Raw genomic sequence first — 16690 nt, 5'->3', positions numbered from 1 at the left:
TGATGTGAAGGCTCCTGGCTCATGGTCAGTCGTTGGATTGAGATGTTGGTTGAGGTTGTTGAGAATAAATGAGACAGAGTCACGAGTAAAGAGAGTCAGGATGTTTTATTTGAAAGTGGAGATGGAAAACTTTACAGAGATGTTTCTTGGTCGTGACTTGGTGACTCTCTCCCACCGGAGCATACACATGTAGTTAATGTTATCACCCTTCAGCTGTTCCATAAACAACCTTTCCCCCAAAGCATCAAGGTCATAAACCAATGATACACGGGCAGAGAGGAGACAAACCACTCTGAAAGAGTTCACAGTGACTTTAAACAAATTATAAAAGAATCAGAATAAAATATAGAGTTAATATGAAATCACTTTCCAACACACGTCTGCCACAAAGTTCCAGCCAGCTGTTGAATATTAATTTTCAAAACTTAAGGCCAAAAAGGATCAACAAAAAACATACAGTGATGTTATTTTATTTATTTATTTATTGCGTTATTATGTTTTTATTGCATAATTATTTCTTAGAATTTAATGGATCCTTATTTTTTTCTTCTAACAGAATCTGGTGGGAACAAATACAATTAATGAATGTTTTTTTTCTTTGTTTGTTTTTCTTTGTCTTGTTGGAGGCATATTTCACGAAGTCAGCGTATTCCACGTTTGGTTGTATATTTGAAGTAAATTATCTGGGTAAACGTCCTATAAATGTGGTGATTCATGTAGTTATTTTGAGAAAATGATTTCAAATTCCCACAAATAAAACAGAAAGAGATCAGAACGAAAAGAAAACGTTTTTTTTTGCCAATATCACGCTTAGAAAAATATGAATTAGGGTTTATTCCTGTACTGGTTTTGCCATCATTTTTGGTACACAGTGTCTGTTGTGAATTTTTTTGTCGTTTCTTATGTCCGCAAAGTGTGTATAAAATTAATAAACGTTCTTGAAAATGTAGGATCCCAGGGTCTATAAATCTACTTCCATATTCTGTATTAAAGTAATTCCAAATTCTTTTGAGCAGTGAAACTACATTAAATGCAGACCAGTGATAGCGCTGTCACAATGAATCAGTCTCAAATCGTTCAGCTGAAATACATTTCATCCCTCAGACGTGAAGAAGTAACTGTTGAAATGTGCTTATTGAACGCCATGATACTGCAGGCTGTGTTTGTGTGTTTCTATCTGAGAGCGATCAGTGGAATAATAAAACGTCCCTGCTATGAATCCATTTTCGAAATATACAATAGAAACCGGGCTGTATTCTCCTCAGAGCCCACAATCATGAATAATCAGTTCAAGACGCGCATAACGGCCTCGGCAGCGGACCAACTTCAACAAACGCGCGAGTGTGAAATGATTACATTAGGTCGCTTTTAGGGCCACACGCCGCCTTCCTTTACGTCGAAAACAACTTAAACTACACCGAGGCTAATACATTTCCGCACAACTTACAAAGCAAAAGTACACGCGCACATCAAAATACATTATCGTCGTTTTTACAAACAGGCAACTTATGTGTATCGTTAATGGGCATTCTTTACGCAACAATGATGTTAAATGTATGTCTTTAAAAAAGCCCTTTCTCGTGGCAAAAGACGATTTTTTTCCATTTACGGTTTCATTATCACAACAGCTTAAAAACGAATTTCGTGTTTAGTGCCTAAAACTGTTTCGCATATTTTAATTATGAACTTTAGTAATAAAATACACGCTGCAAAAAAAAAAAAAAATCACGTAAAATCATTTAACGGCTGCATTAACACACAACAAACAGAACAATTCCAGTTAAAAGAAGCAGATGATTTGCTGTGAAATATTCCAGTGGCATCACTTAGCCCTTTCTCTGTGATTGATGATATTGCCAAACGTCTCTGACAGCTCTGATGGGTATTACACCGAGAGCTTCGTTTCTTCTGGCCCAGGCTGGGCACCGGTCGTTCTTAGTCAAATAAATACAGAGATTGGTACCGGATGTCGGAATATTCAGTTGCATAATGGTAGAACCGAGCTAACCATTTTCTGTTTTTCTAAATTCATGCCAGGAAATTGATTAATTTGTATTTCAAAAATATTGTAAAGTGGTTTTGGTTGTCTAAACAATAAGCGCCCTGGAAAACGACAGTCGATTGAAGTAATTCTATAGCAGCCCATTTATATAGCAAAAAATGGTGCTTAAAGAAATTGACCTAAACGTCATCATGGATTGGAGACAGATTTTGAAATGGACAGGTCCGGGAATGTAAGACATGTCAAGCTTTGAGCGAACTGCCCTCAACCTCTTCACCTGAGTCACACCAGTTAACCAAGGGAATTGAAACAGGTTTAGAGATAAACAGTAATAAAGGAGGAGAGAGAGAGAGAGAGAGAGAGAGAGAGAGAGAGAGAGAGAGAGAGAGAGGAGTTTGAATTAAAGCTTAATGAAATACAAACAAAGAAGAGCTAAGTACAGCAGTTATTCTGACAGACAGGGACTTGAGCTGAGTGAAGAGGATGGAGGGACCAACACTTTGCACCTGACAAAATAAAAAGAACATTCAGAGGTTGTGTGTGTGTGTGTGTGAATGAGAGAGAGAGAGAGAGACTGACTGACTGACTCACTTACTTACTTATTCACTCACTCACTCACTCACTCACTTACTCACTTCCGTCCGTCCGTCCTTGGATCATGCACAGCTTTAGACAGCATGCACTAAATGGAAAGCTTCCTGTGTCATTTGCTCTGAATAACTCTCTGAATTTAGCCTGGTCCTAACAGAATAATAGAAATAACCTTGTTTACTGTCACCATCCCTGCCCTATGCCTCATATCTGGCTTTACAACTTCTCCTCTCCGTCCTGCCACGTCTAAGCTACACTTTCCCTCTTCAGCCAGAACTCTCAAGATCATACAAAAATGAACTTTTTGTTTTTGCTCTTAAATGATTTGTAAAAGAATGTCCAGGTAGAGCCATAACTCCAACAGAATCAGTCATTTCTCGAAAAAAGACAGTTATCATAACAAGCTCAATATCTGTGGCCTCAAATTAAATACGTCACCCCTAAAACTCCACTGCACGCTCAATCACCCTCACATTAGGCGCGTTAATAATGTTACGAATTTGATGAATGGCTATTTATGTGACACCCCTCCAGCAGGGGTTGCCAGTGAAAATGCTGCAGATTTCCCTGTGGTTTATCAGCAATGACGTATTATAACTCATATCTTCCCTCTGATGCAGGCAGCCTTAGGCAAAGTGAATACGTCCAGGTTCATGTTTCAAGTTCCATTCATGACTGGGTTGAGACACAATCGCTTTTTCCTTCTCCGACCTCCAGCCAAGCCAAACAGGGAAGGTAAGAGCCACCCCTCACATGCGGCACCGGTTTGTGAAGGCCTCTCCCCTCAGCGACCAAGGCAAATAAGCCAGCAGACTGAGAGAGGTGCTCCACAGGATGTGCTGGTTACTTGCTGAAAGGGCATACGAGCGTGAAGATCTTGTGCTTTTGAGGTGGATCTGTTTGATTTGAAGTGTGGAATACAAAAATATTACAGAGGAATTTAAATATATATATATATTCAGCCCAGAGTCAGAACAGTTTGGGAAATGGTGGTTTGTTTGTTAGGTTTTTTTTTCCATTTGTGAAGTGGTCACAGTCGTTTCATTCAGATTTCATAATGAAATTCCAAGCTTTAGTTTGAAACTGCTTTTATTTAATAGATGGTAATTTTAACCGTAAAACAACATTAAATTTACAGTAAAAAGCAGCTGTGGTTGTCAGAATTTTGTCGTAAAAATTTACGGTCGAAATATACACGACATTACAGTATTATTTTTGGCAATTGTAAAATTTACATTCAAACACTGTTTCTTTTACAATATTTTATTTAAAAAGAGAGATATACACTGAAAAAACTCATAGTATTTACATAAAAAAGAGAAATAAACATCGTTTCGCCATGTATTTACTGTGTAATTAGTGTGATAAACGAGGAAATGAAGACTGAGGTATAGCCATACTTACCAAAAAAAAAGTAAAAATGACAGTGTTGTCTGTTATATGAATATTACGGAATATTTTAATTATAAGCACAGTGCACGTGTTTTTAACTTTGGAATAATATTTTTTACAGTAAAGAGATTTAAAAACGAGTGTTTTGGCTTTTCACCGTATTGTTACAGAAACTGTATTCAACTTTGACTGTGACTGTCGTGGTTTGACAGTTTTTCACAGTAAAATTTACAAAAACTGTAAATGATATTATTTACGTCAAATATAAGCTTCCTATGATTTCTGAATAATTCAGCTACAACAAATGTAAAGCCTTGCTCATATTTTCAGTGTAAAATCCTGGAGAGTGTTTGATCATGTGAACGTCAGTGTGATAAGTCGGAGCGTGTCTGTGTGGTCCATTCATCATGAATTTTTCGAACAGTGTGAAGGACAACTGCTAAGTTCAAATGATGCAGTAAACTAAAGATGATTGAGTGAGACGGAGTGTAAGCAGAGGAAATGAGAGAGTGATGAGCAGTAGGAGAGAGCTCTAATGAGAGAGAGAGGATGCTAAGATGTATGGAGTCTGCTCTGCAGCGGTCAAACAGATCAGAAGCAGAGTTTTCACTCCTCTTTAATGGTGAATCTAGACAAACAAGCACGAAGACACGCCGTATTCCTATCCCCGACGAGTCTTGAAGTATGTGCACATCTTACACAATTAAATAAAGAGCTCACGTCCCCAGGGGCCTTTGCTTTTTGTGGAAATGTCTACGTATTTATTTTTAATTAGTGTTCAATTATAGATTTTTTCTAATTTTATCTTTCTCTGCGATTCCTTCCACTGAAAACAAGTAGCCTCCCTGCACCGGCTCTGTCTGTGAAATGCCTTAGAGTTTATGCGTGGCACGTTGGTGTAGAGTGAGTGTTTGAGCGTGTGTTTTGGGAAAAGGGATCACCCACACCCCTCATTAACTCTCTCTAGCCCCTCACTCCATGCCAAACCCCTCTGTGCCAGCAGATGACAGTGACATACTGCAGGAAAGCCACCCAGAAGGAGTATGAGCTCACACCTCAGTTTGGTTCCCCCGCTGACAGCTAGTGCCAAGCAGGGCAAGCAGAGCAGTCGCAGCGATCACTAGTTCAGAGAGGTGAGAGATAAAAATGGTAGGAAACACACAGAGATTTTAGTCTCTTTTTTTCCTCCATTTCAAGAAATTCCCATTTTTCTTCTCGCTTCAGTCGTTTATCGACAGGGCTCTACTCTGCGCAGAAAGCCCCCAATTGTCACCACCTGTTTCCAGCCTCCCAGAGGAGAGGGGGCCTAGCAAACATCAAAATATTCCTCCTGTGCTCCATTTGGGTTCAATTCCAATCCAATCAGCCTCATTTTAACATCTGCGAGTCCTAAAAGGCAAGGCGTACTTTTACAGCATTTCCGGATATGATGTATTCTAATGGGTGGTGTGTGGTTCTGACCCACCATCCTGCACCCCTCGCTCCCACTCCCGCCCCGTGCTCTTGTTCCCAACAAAGCATCCCTGTTAACCTTTACAGCACCCTGCTGCTTTCCTGCAGATGGTGCCCTGATGCCCAAATCTAGTACGCCTCAAGCTTAGAATAATACCTCTCTCTGTCTCTGTCTCTCTCTCTCTCTCTCTCTCTCTCTCTCTCTCTCTCTCTCTCTCTCTCTCTCTCTGTCTCTCTGCCTCTCTCTCTGTCTGTCTCTCTGCCTCTCTCTCTGTCTGTCTCTCTGCCCCTCTCTCTCTCTCTCTCTCGCTCTCTGTTTGTCACTCTCTCTCTCTCTCTCTCTGTTTGTGTCTCTGCCTCTCTCTCTCTGTCTCTCTGTCTGTCTCTCTCTCTCTCTTTCTCTTTCTCTCTCTCTCTCTTTCTCTCTCTCTCTCTCTCTCTCTCTTCTCTCTCTCTCTTTCTCTCTCTCTCTTTCTCTCTCTCTCTCTTGTACTCTCACTCTTGCTCTCTCTATCTCTCTCTCTTGCTCTCTCTCTCTTTCTCTCTCTCTCTCTCTCTCTTTCTTGCTCTCTCTCTCTCTCTCTCTCTCTCTCTCTCTTTGTTTCCCTTGCTTTACTAATCGAGAAAAGATTAGTTGCCACTGCCACGTCAAACCGCCGGGCCTGTTCAGCCTCCTGCCCCCTGTGAACCAGAGCTGACAAACTTTCACCGCAGTGCTGCGCTACTTAGTCCAAAAGTGCAACAATGTTTTTTGCGAAGATCAGACCACACGATCAAAGCGATAGAAATAGCTACCCGAGGCAGCTTCACCCCAGGCCTGGTCCGTATCGCCCCCAAATTAGTTCCATTAATCCAGCTATGTCATAAGTAAAAAACGGCTGTCACTTGATCAGAACACAAACAGGAAGTATAATTAGCGTAAGGGCAGGAGGGTGTCATAGCTGGGGTCGTTGTGTCCTAGGCTTTGATTAGGGCTCTAGTGTTTCTTAATGGCCCTGTTGCCTTGACCTGCCTATGGTCAGACTCGGCCGGCTACTTCTAACAGATCTCACCACAAGACAGAGCATGTGCATTCATCCACCGGACATTGTCATGGTAACGGAACAGGGTTTGGAAAGGACAACAGAAGCTACATCCCAGAGCAGTGATTGGTCCGTTTTTCCCTGCCTCTAATAACCCCACGTTCTGGTTTGGTTTTTCCTCTTTCCTCCGTAACGTCTGCAGCGGTGAACAGGAACTTGGACCTGGCTTTTTAAAGGGCATTGGAAAGAGTGGAGCTTGGGGAAAATCATGAGCTGGACCAGCTTGGCGCAGATGACGGCGACTTGCCAACCCTCACGCTTTGCATCAGGATCGAAAAAAAAAAAGCCTCATTTATTCCTGTCTGATGCTTAATCCAATAGACCAACCTCAAAGAGTGCTGGCGCACATCTCCTCATGTAATACCCATTCTACCCGTTTTCAATCACAACCCCAAGCCTTCCCATTAAAAACTTTTGCCACCCATTCAGCTGCAATATTAATACGCCAGCCTTGCTTGCTCTCTCCCTCTGTCGATGTGGTGGGCCTATCACCGGGGTGGGGAGGTTTAAAGACCCATTCACGAGAGCATAAACATTACAGCGCCTGTGCTTAGCCATCGAACGGCTGAGCCGTGCCGAGCTGAAGCCTTCCACTGTCTTTAACTGCATTGATTACTGTGTGGATCAGTGAGTGTTTGTAGCACCGCCCTGCCACCCAAACTGGCGGCAGGCGAACATGCTCTTCATCTCACTGTTGCCTGCCTTGGTGGTCCCTGGTGTAAGCTATATTTTTCCCTTGCCTTTCTCCTTCCCCATTTCTTTTCCTTTTTTATAGCAAACAGAAAATTGTTCCTAATTCGCTGTTGCTAGAGGGGGGTAATTTGCGGCTTTTGGCAGAGCGTCGCAAGCCCCAAATTTGAAAAAGCTGCTGTGGGGAAGTTGTTTTTTATGGCTGTTCAGTGTGAGCTTCAACAGCAAGAGAGAGACAAAATTCAATCACTTTAGATTTTCTAGAGGAAGGAAGAAACACAATTAAAGAGAGGAAGCACTTGCATGTGACAGGAAGTAATAACCCTTTGCTCATCTCAGTAAAATAGAAAGCCTTGTATTTTCACTTTACATTTGCAAACTACACACGCCTCTTCAAGAATCATAGGCTTCTGTGGTTTTTACTATTATCTTTTAGTGGCATCCATTACAGTTAAAGAACATGGATAATCACAGGTATAACACTGTTAGCTTGCTTTCACGTTTACAAGGTTCTGCTGTTGGAATAAATTGGCCAGCCTTGTTCTCCAAACTGCTGGTTAAACTAATTCTAGTTTTGCCGTTGTTGTAGATACAGTAAAGAGTGAATAGCCAAAAGCTTACTGTGGCTCTCTGTGATTTGAGATATCTCTGCTTTCTAAACCCCTGTTCCTTTGTTCGTTGTAGAACCAGAATCAGTCGTCAAAGAGCCTCTAGATTTAGAAACATTTTCCTCTGTCATCTTTTAAATCTGTTTTCTATTATTTTGTTTGTTACCAATAGAGTACCTCTGTTAATACTGGGAGAATCTGTTGTCCATATACACCTACCGATGCAGTATACACAAATGTAAGTAGGCAAATGTCAACAACAGCTAGAAACGCAGCGGAAATTCTCTGAGCTGAAGCGCTTCTGAAATGGGCTGCTGCACAGTGTAAACCTTTAGATTGTTAATGTAAATAATGATTGGCATCTTTTTGGCCAAAGTAGACAAAAGATTAGCCCGCTATAGCATAACGTTCGAGACCCATGGTATGGGGATGTATTGGGGCCCACGGCAACTTCCACAAGTGTAAAGGTAGCAGTAAAACGGAAACATAAAGTCTTTTTCAAGGACAGTTCATGCTCATTTCTTTGTAAACTCTAGCAAGCTACATTCTGTGCATATTACTATGGCACTTGTTAGTACAGGTGCTAACTGGCCTGCTTTCAGGTTAGACGTATCCTTCAGTGAAAACATGTGGTGCATTTCGAAGCACAAAATACAACCCTTTATGGGAATGGCTGTGCAGTTTTATAAGTGGAAGAAGGGCAAAAAATGTACCTTCAAAATTGGATCAATTAGTGTCTTCAGCTTGAACCATTTAAGAAGTGTTGCTAAATTCAACCCCTATCCAAATCTTTGTCATAAATTTTGAAATAAACATTAGCCTTTCAAGTTTTATTTCTGCTCCTTATCTAATCCCATTTCTTTCTTTCTCCATACCTCTCACTTTAATTACCCTCTCTCTTCTTCCTCCTCAGGAGGCTGCTAAAGTGTTTTGGTGTCTCTAACTCCAGCATGGTTTTTCACTTCCACAGTGCTACGTCAGTACCTCGGGTGTTTAAACACTTAAGCAAGGTTTAAGGAGCAGGGGGAAGCTCACAGTTATACATTAACTCCGCATCACCCAAGGGCAATGTAAAAGCTGCCCTCAGAGCGAAATGAAGTCAATAAATAAAACGAGGGCTTGTCAGATGTCTGGAACAGCTTTAGAGGATGTGAACAACGGGGAAAGCCACTGTGTTGAAATTAGCACCACTAAGCTGGGAGGGTGTCTGCTCAGAGGCTCGGAGACATTCAAGCAGTTGTTGTGTGCCAGTAACTAATGATAGTGGGGTGCGCTGCATCTAGTGCCAAAAGTAGCAGAGCGTTCGAGTCTTAATAACCCATTTTGTTGAATGACACAATACAGTTGCCATTTGAAATGGGAACACCATCATAGGCCTTGATGTTCTCTGTGCCCACTTCCACTGGTGGTCTCCAGGCATGTGGAGATTACGAGGAATGGGAAACCTAGTAATTTGCACATAAAATAAGCAAGCTATAAATTAGGAGATTAGAACTATAGCCAAATTATTAATTGCACATTCCCTGAAGCACAAGAATACATTTTCCAGACTTTTGCTAAGCACTAAACTGCCAAACTGATAAGAGGAACGTTTTGGTGCACATACAAGTCTTCAAACATCTGCTGCTAGAGAACAACTCGGTAAAGCTAAAGTGCTATCAGATTCAGACCCCTGGGCCAAAGTGGCCCTCAGATAAACCCACAAAACAAACAATGACACCACTTTAGTTAGGTCTTTCCATAGACACAGTAGTGTTGTGCTAAGTGGGGGGCAGTTCTTGGCTTACTCCTAAGTCTTAGTGATTGATGGGACCCCTGGAGGACATTGCAGGTGTTGCGTGGGCTAGGCGCTATCGCATGGCAAATCAAGCCAGTGTTGTTCTTCCTTGATTGAGATGGATGGGGACGAGCATTCCACAAGTTCTCATGAAAGTGAGGGAGCGGAGGACTCTGCTTGTCAACCATGAAACAAGCCCAGCAGCCCCATCCAGCTGGACGCAGCCATACGGAGGTGAAATATCACTTCTTATCTGATCATCAGGGACATCTAAGAGGACCAAAGGTCACCTGGTGGAGTCGGCACTCGGGCAAAGCCAAATATGTGCAATTTCAAACCAGGTGAAGTTCACGTACGTCAGTATTTCTAGTCTGGTTCTCTGGGACCCCAGATCATCTCCATTATTGGTCCCTGTGTGTTGTGAGTTGGGGTGCTCCTGGTTGGATTTGGACTGGTTCCTGACCACAGGTTTCAGAACAGTTGTAGTCAGCTCCAGTAAACTGTGTGCCCTTGGTGTGGCAGTCCTCATATCAGTCTTGGATCCTGACTGGATTAATTATTAGACATTTGTATTCCTGTTGATTATTATAGTGTAGAACCAATACAATGCTCTCAGTCCAAAATGTAGGTCATGAAAATAAAAATCTTTCCCAGAATTTTGTTCCAACTGTCTTGACTCCTCTGAGGCTGGTTTGAGGTGATTAGTGAAGTCGAGCAGCTGGACTGAAATCCTGGAATGGATTTTGACATTTACTTTCAGTGTAAATCTCACATTTGTGAAGGGCCCAGGAGTTCTGACTTTAGACAGGTGAGGATGGGTTTACACTCATTCTGTGGTGGTCATGTTTCAATGTCGTGGTCCTGTCTCTGGTTCAGTGGTGTTGCATCTGTCTGAAATGCATTTAAAAATGTTTGAATTCACAGTGTGTGTTACGTCTCTTTAGGTTGCACTTTTACCGCACTGTGACCCTCAAAAATACTATATTAATAAATACAAAAACCCAATATAGTTTACCGTGCTCTGATGTAATATTTATGGTTTATCGCCATCTTAGGACTGGCTTTTCAAATTCCTTCCACTGTATTTACTTTGGACTACATCAAGCACCCCCCCACTCCCCATCACCACTGCTGTTTCTTCTTGTCCACTCTGTCTCTCTCACGTTCTCTCTGTGACACTTGGGGAGGTAGAGCCTGCACCTGAACCATACTTCTCTCTTTATTTAAGGGGGGTCTCTTCCCATGACTCGGTCCCAAGAGTTCCATAAAACGGCCTAGGCCGTGTTTTCTTGGCTTGCCCCCGGACGATCTGCTGCTCATAAAGGGACTACTCTGAGGGCAAACCAAGGTCTTGGTGTGCTGTAAAAATGAGAGCGTTGCCATGAAAAGAAAATATAGACTTGTGCTTGCATGAACACCTTGGGAGCATTTGATCCTGGTGTACGTGTGCCGTTGCGGGAGGACATGCTCCGTAAATTTAATCCCCCTACAGCACGCTGTGCGCATGAGGCTCCTGCCTGAGCTCATAAAAAACGCACAGGGAGATACACGCACACGAGGATGACAGGTGCCGAGCCAAGGAATGTGGAAAAAGAGCAAGAAGATGAAGATGATGAAGGATCAAAATGTCAAAATGGTGATGCCACTACAAACTATTTATTTGGACAGATGTGAACTCCGATTACCAGGATGACCTCTGGACTAGCTTTAGTTAAACTGATCATGATGTACGTCTGAACAAGAAAAACAAGCAAATGGGAGAAAATAATTATAACACATAATAAGTAAATATATTGCTGCAAAAATAGTTCAAATGAAAAACCTGATTGTGACAATACAAGCCCAACCCCCTTCATTACAAACACCCACCATGTACCTTCACTCACTGATTACTTTACCTTATAGGGGTACAGCACCATGCAGCCAGGTATTATATGAATCTGTTTCCCCTGCAGTGATGCAGTGTGGTGTTGGTATGAGTACGTTAAGCTAAGTAAGAGAGCAGATACGAAAAGAAAATCTCAGCCAAGAGAAGAAACTGACCATTGATAAAAGGTAGAGGACGACCAACACCAATAGCGCTAGGCAGCAAATGGACTGCAGTGCCTCTATCTCTACACCATTTCACACATCGTATAAAAATAAATGAGTGTCACCATGCAGTGGGATTAAACAGAAAGGACCAGGCGGGTCTGAATAGTGGTCGCTGAGTTTGTTGCCACAGAAGCAGAGTTAGTGTGCAGTAGGAGATCCAAGGAGCATGTGGTAAAGGGGGGGGTGCAGAAACAGGGCTGTAAAGAGCAGAAATTTATGTGGTGAGGAGAGGAGGGAGAAAGTATAGAACGGGGGGTCAGCTACAGAGAGAGGTGTGGAGGGATCGCTGGTGGGGAAAGGAGGGAGTGGGGGTTAAGCAGTGTGGAATGGGAGACAGCGAATGTTTAGATAGAAGCAGGGGAAAGCCACGCTAATTTATACTCCACTAATTTGAACCAGCACACCCCTTGCACCTGAGATGCATTCCACTGAGCTTAAATGTGGGAGGTTGAGAACGAGGAGGCTGTGTGTACGTGTATTTATCTTGCTACCCCACAAAGATAGGAACACTAAAAAGGAGATGAATGCCTTTGATATGTGTAGTACAAACTGACCGTGAGGATTCTAGGGGCATTGGTAGTGTACGGAAATATGGAGAGACCGGTGTCAGTGTGTGGGGGTGTGTTAGAACTAGACAAAGCCTGTTGACTCAGACTTTAGCACCAGACGCATTTTACCAGTGTGTTCTACAGAAAAGAGTTAGTTTATGGAAGTTGTGGCCACCAGTTTTGTGTCAGTTTTTTAAAACCTGGACTATTTATAACACATTTATACACAGATTTTGTCTAAAAAACGTGATACTGCAGTCATATCCAAATACATGTGTCTGTGCACATAAACACATCTGGCCCAGTGTGTGTGTGTTTGTGTGTAGGACAGTGCACTAGTAACAAGTTTTTTTTTTGTTCCTGTGTTTTGTTGTTTTTGTGTGTGTGTGTGTGTATGTGCATGTGCACACGTGTGTGTGTGTGTTCTTTCAGAGAGCACGTGTGTAGAGGTCAGAAGCTTTAGGGAGCCGTGTGAGGGTCACTGTCAATGCTGTCTTTGTTATCGCCTCTAACGCCGCACATAGAACAGGGTGGTCCAAGTGTCAGGGACTGTTTGGTCGTGACAGTCGTTCAGAGCCAGACCACCCTGTTTGTCACACACACACACACACAGCCCTCTCATCAGAGTGAAAAGTATTAAAGTATGTCATCAGTGCTGTGTTCAAGTCTACAGAGGGACAGATGGACATGCTGCTAACTCTCACTGTAACTCAGACATTCAAGATCTTAAGGCAGTTATGTTGCACTTTAAGGCATTCTGAGCCTAATAATCATAACCATAAGAGTTCTGCAGCTGAGGTCCAAATGGCAACTACCCACAAGTGGGTACCAACCTACACTGAGAAGAAAAAACAATAGTGCTTTGAATTTAAATGAATTAAATGTCTTTATTGGTTCCTCGTGAATGAAATCCATTACAACAATTGCTGTCTTTTGTTTAACTTCAACTACTCTTGGCAATATTATGTTTCTTAAATGGCCAGGACCCTCCAGGGGATCCCACATTTTATTACACACTTCTATGACATAAGAAGAACTCCTTGCCAGTTCAAATGTAGTTTCTAAATTATAAGCATTAGTATGTTGTATGCCTGACATTTTAAGGGGCTCGTGTAATAGGCATTATTCATGAGGAGCCATATTACACACATCTAACAAATACAGCTTGGTCCAAGAGGTATTTGGATAGCGACGCCATTTTCAGAAATAGGCCGTTGTAACAGTGGAATTAAAATGGAGAAGATTTAAATTCAGGGGGTTTAACAAAAATATCCATCCATCCATCCATCCACTGTCTGTAAGCACTTATGCATTTCAGGGTCAAGGTGGGTCCAGAGCCTACCTGGAATCTTTGGGCGCAAGGCGGGAATACATCCTGGAGGGGGCGCCAGTCCTTCACAGGGCAACACACACACATTCACTCACACTTTTGAGTCGCCAATCCACCTACCAATGTGTGTTTTTGGACCGTGGGAGGAAACCGGAGCACCCGGAGGAAACCCACGCAGACACAGAGAGAACACACCACACTCCTCACGGACAGTCACCCGGAGGAAACCCACGCAGACACAGAGAGAACACACCACACTCCTCACGGACAGTCACCCGGAGGAAACCCACGCAGACACAGGGAGAACACACCAAACTCCTCACGGACAGTCACCCGGAGGAAACCCATGCAGACACAGAGAGAACACACCACACTCCTCACGGACAGTCACCCGGAGGAAACCCACGCAGACACAGAGAGAACACACCACACTCCTCACGGACAGTCACCCGGAGGAAACCCACGCAGACACAGAGAGAACACACCACACTCCTCACGGACAGTCACCCGGAGGAAACCCACGCAGACACAGGGAGAACACACCAAACTCCTCACAGACAGAGGGTGTGTGTATGTCTGTGTTGCCCAGTGAAGGACTGGCGCCCCCTCCAGGGTGTATTTCTGCCTTGCGCCCAATGATTCCAGGTAGGCTCTGGACCCACCACAACCCTGAACTGGATAAGGGTTACAGATAATGAATGAATGAATGAATTAATGTTTACTTTTCAATACGTTTTTGCACTAATCTTAAAGCTCCGGTTTTTATTTTTGACATATTTTCTTTGACTTTCCCCTTCCTTATGCAAGTATCTTCTAACTTATTTCCTCAGAACTATCACATATTTTGCAGACTGATGTAAATTTAACAAATGTCTCAGCGTTTTACACAGTGCTGTTGACACTATGCAGTTTGATTTTTGACTCGGTTTCTTCTGTTAACTGTGGCCTGCAGAGGTCTGGCGTTTGGACTCAGCTAACAGACTTAGCCATTGCTCACACATTGGTGCTGACGAGTCTCATGCTACATCCTGGCGGCAGCGTATTCTCTCTTCATGAGCCTCACAGCCTTCCACTTCCATCTAAACTTTTTTTTTATTCCTTCCTCCTTGTCGGCTATTGATGAATCGAAATCACTGCTAAGTGATGGGCTGTCACCATCAGTCTGGGCCTCTGTTAATACTGATGATACATGTCGAAAACCCAAGAGCAAGGGGAAAAAACGAGGATAGATAAATAGATGAGTGGAGAAAAGCCAAATTCCATGAAAAACAAAAACATAAGCTGGGTTGAAAGACAGCGGCAGAAGTCAGACATATGGGGAGCATATTGCTCACAGTTCTTCGATCACACAAACGCTACTTTCTCTCTATTTTGTCTTACTTTTTCCCCCCCTTTCTGGAATAGGAAGAATTACTACAAAGATTCAGATGTGGTGGGGGGTGTTTTGTTTCCTCTAAAGAGGGCTGCATCACTCAGGAAGTTTGGGGAAGTTTTTTTTTTTCTTTTCTGTTCCTAAGTAGATATCTTTTCCAATTGCATCAGAGGCCTTGACGGACAGCTTGATGGTCTGCACACATGAATGGGTTTGAGTCTGGGGGGGATCACTGGAGCGACACCCGCAGCTCTCCAGTGGTCTCTGAGCAGACGTTCACCCTTTTCGATTCATGCTTTTTTTTGGCCTTGTGTCTATTCTAAGCTCTAGAATCAAAACACTTCAAAGTGGCCACAGTGCGTCTGTTTCTCCCTCCATTTGTCTCGTATGTGTATGCTCTCATGCTCTCTCTCTCTCTCACACACACACACACACACACACACACACACACATTTATTCCAGTCCCACCCTGATGGCCTATAGACCACAACACAAAAGCGAGCACATCTGCAGTAATGCATATTTAAAATGATTAAGTAGATAATGATCCTTTCATATTGCGCTCAAGAATGCATATTATCATCTTTAGCCTCCAATTACAGATGGGTATCTGCACGTCAGGCAGCGGAAAAAAACAGTATTTGTTAATGTTTTTTTTTTTTTTTTTTTAAACACTGCATTATGTTTAGAGAGTTATTTTCAGAGATTAATTTTCTAAAAAAATATCAACTCGTTTATTTTTTAATTTATTTACATAATTTTGCAACTTTATTTAAATTTAATGTTAACCGTTTGTAGTGATTCTTTTAGTCTTTAACCCTCAGAGCAACAACACTAACTGGCCACAACTGATTCTCAACTGGACTTAAAGGCTAAGCAGCAGCTCTATGAAAGTGTCAAACTAATAAATACAGTGGAGTTTGAGTTCCTAACTTGTGTTTATTGATAGTCAGAAAACACGTTATTTCTTACTAATTCAAGGAATAAGGTTTAAAAGACCGTTGGTCCCCCCTCCCCCCCCCCCAACGGAAGCTAATAGGCGTCTTTCCTGTGACGTAGATGGTGGACAACAACTCTAGAAGCTGCACTTAATTTAATGCAAAATGACGAAAAGGTGTGTTGTGAAGGACCCTCCGCTCACTCCGTTATCTGTAGCTCATTTCACTGGCGCTTTTCCAACAATATGGGCATGTAAGGACACCAACGAAAGGTGTTCAAGAGCCTCTGTAACATGGAGGTAAACAGGGTGAGGACACTCACTTCGCCTGTTTTAGTTGGTGTTAGTTAACGTTAGCTTGACTCGCTAAACTCGGTATCTCAGATTATACTCGGCTACGTAGCTGCATTACGGAGGTTTATAGTGTCGGATGAATTCGAGTTCGACTTCGATCACATTTACAAGAATAACGGTACCTCTACATTTGAGTTTAGCTTATTGCTAGGCTATTGTCATGAATAATGTTGGTTATTTAGCTAGATACTGTCATAACAGTCAGTCATAACGGTGTTTTACCGCGGCGTTGTTCGGCTGTTGTCCACCAGTGACGTTCAAGAATTTCCGTAGCGAGCTCGGGTTTTTCCGTCAATTTAATAAAATTGTCAGTTTTAAAGCAAATTAAGCTGCTATTTTCATTTTAATTCATACTTATATCTGTCAGTAACTACAATAATGTGAAATATTCATGGAGGTCCATTAAGAGGTGTTAGCCTTTAAAATTTTTGCAATATTTCTGCAGAAAGTATCTAGTTAAA

At 42.4% G+C, this 16690-nt stretch overlaps 1 long non-coding RNA gene across 2 annotated transcripts in view; it reads left to right on the top strand.

Annotated features, from left to right (window-relative positions):
- LOC136664350 (uncharacterized) overlaps nt 1–16690 on the top strand; it is a 44523-nt gene that overhangs the window by 3175 nt on the left and 24658 nt on the right. For both annotated transcript variants that reach the window (XR_010795123.1, XR_010795122.1), the window contains exon 2: nt 3214–3328. This is a non-coding gene — a long non-coding RNA (uncharacterized lncRNA). The remainder of the gene's footprint in view (nt 1–3213; nt 3329–16690) is intronic.

The sequence above is a fragment of the Hoplias malabaricus genome, chromosome 13 (assembly GCF_029633855.1).
Source record: "Hoplias malabaricus isolate fHopMal1 chromosome 13, fHopMal1.hap1, whole genome shotgun sequence".
NCBI classification, from domain to species: domain Eukaryota; kingdom Metazoa; phylum Chordata; class Actinopteri; order Characiformes; family Erythrinidae; genus Hoplias; species Hoplias malabaricus.
The sequence above is the reverse complement of the archived record's forward strand: the minus strand, read 5'-3'. Positions and strand labels throughout refer to the sequence as shown.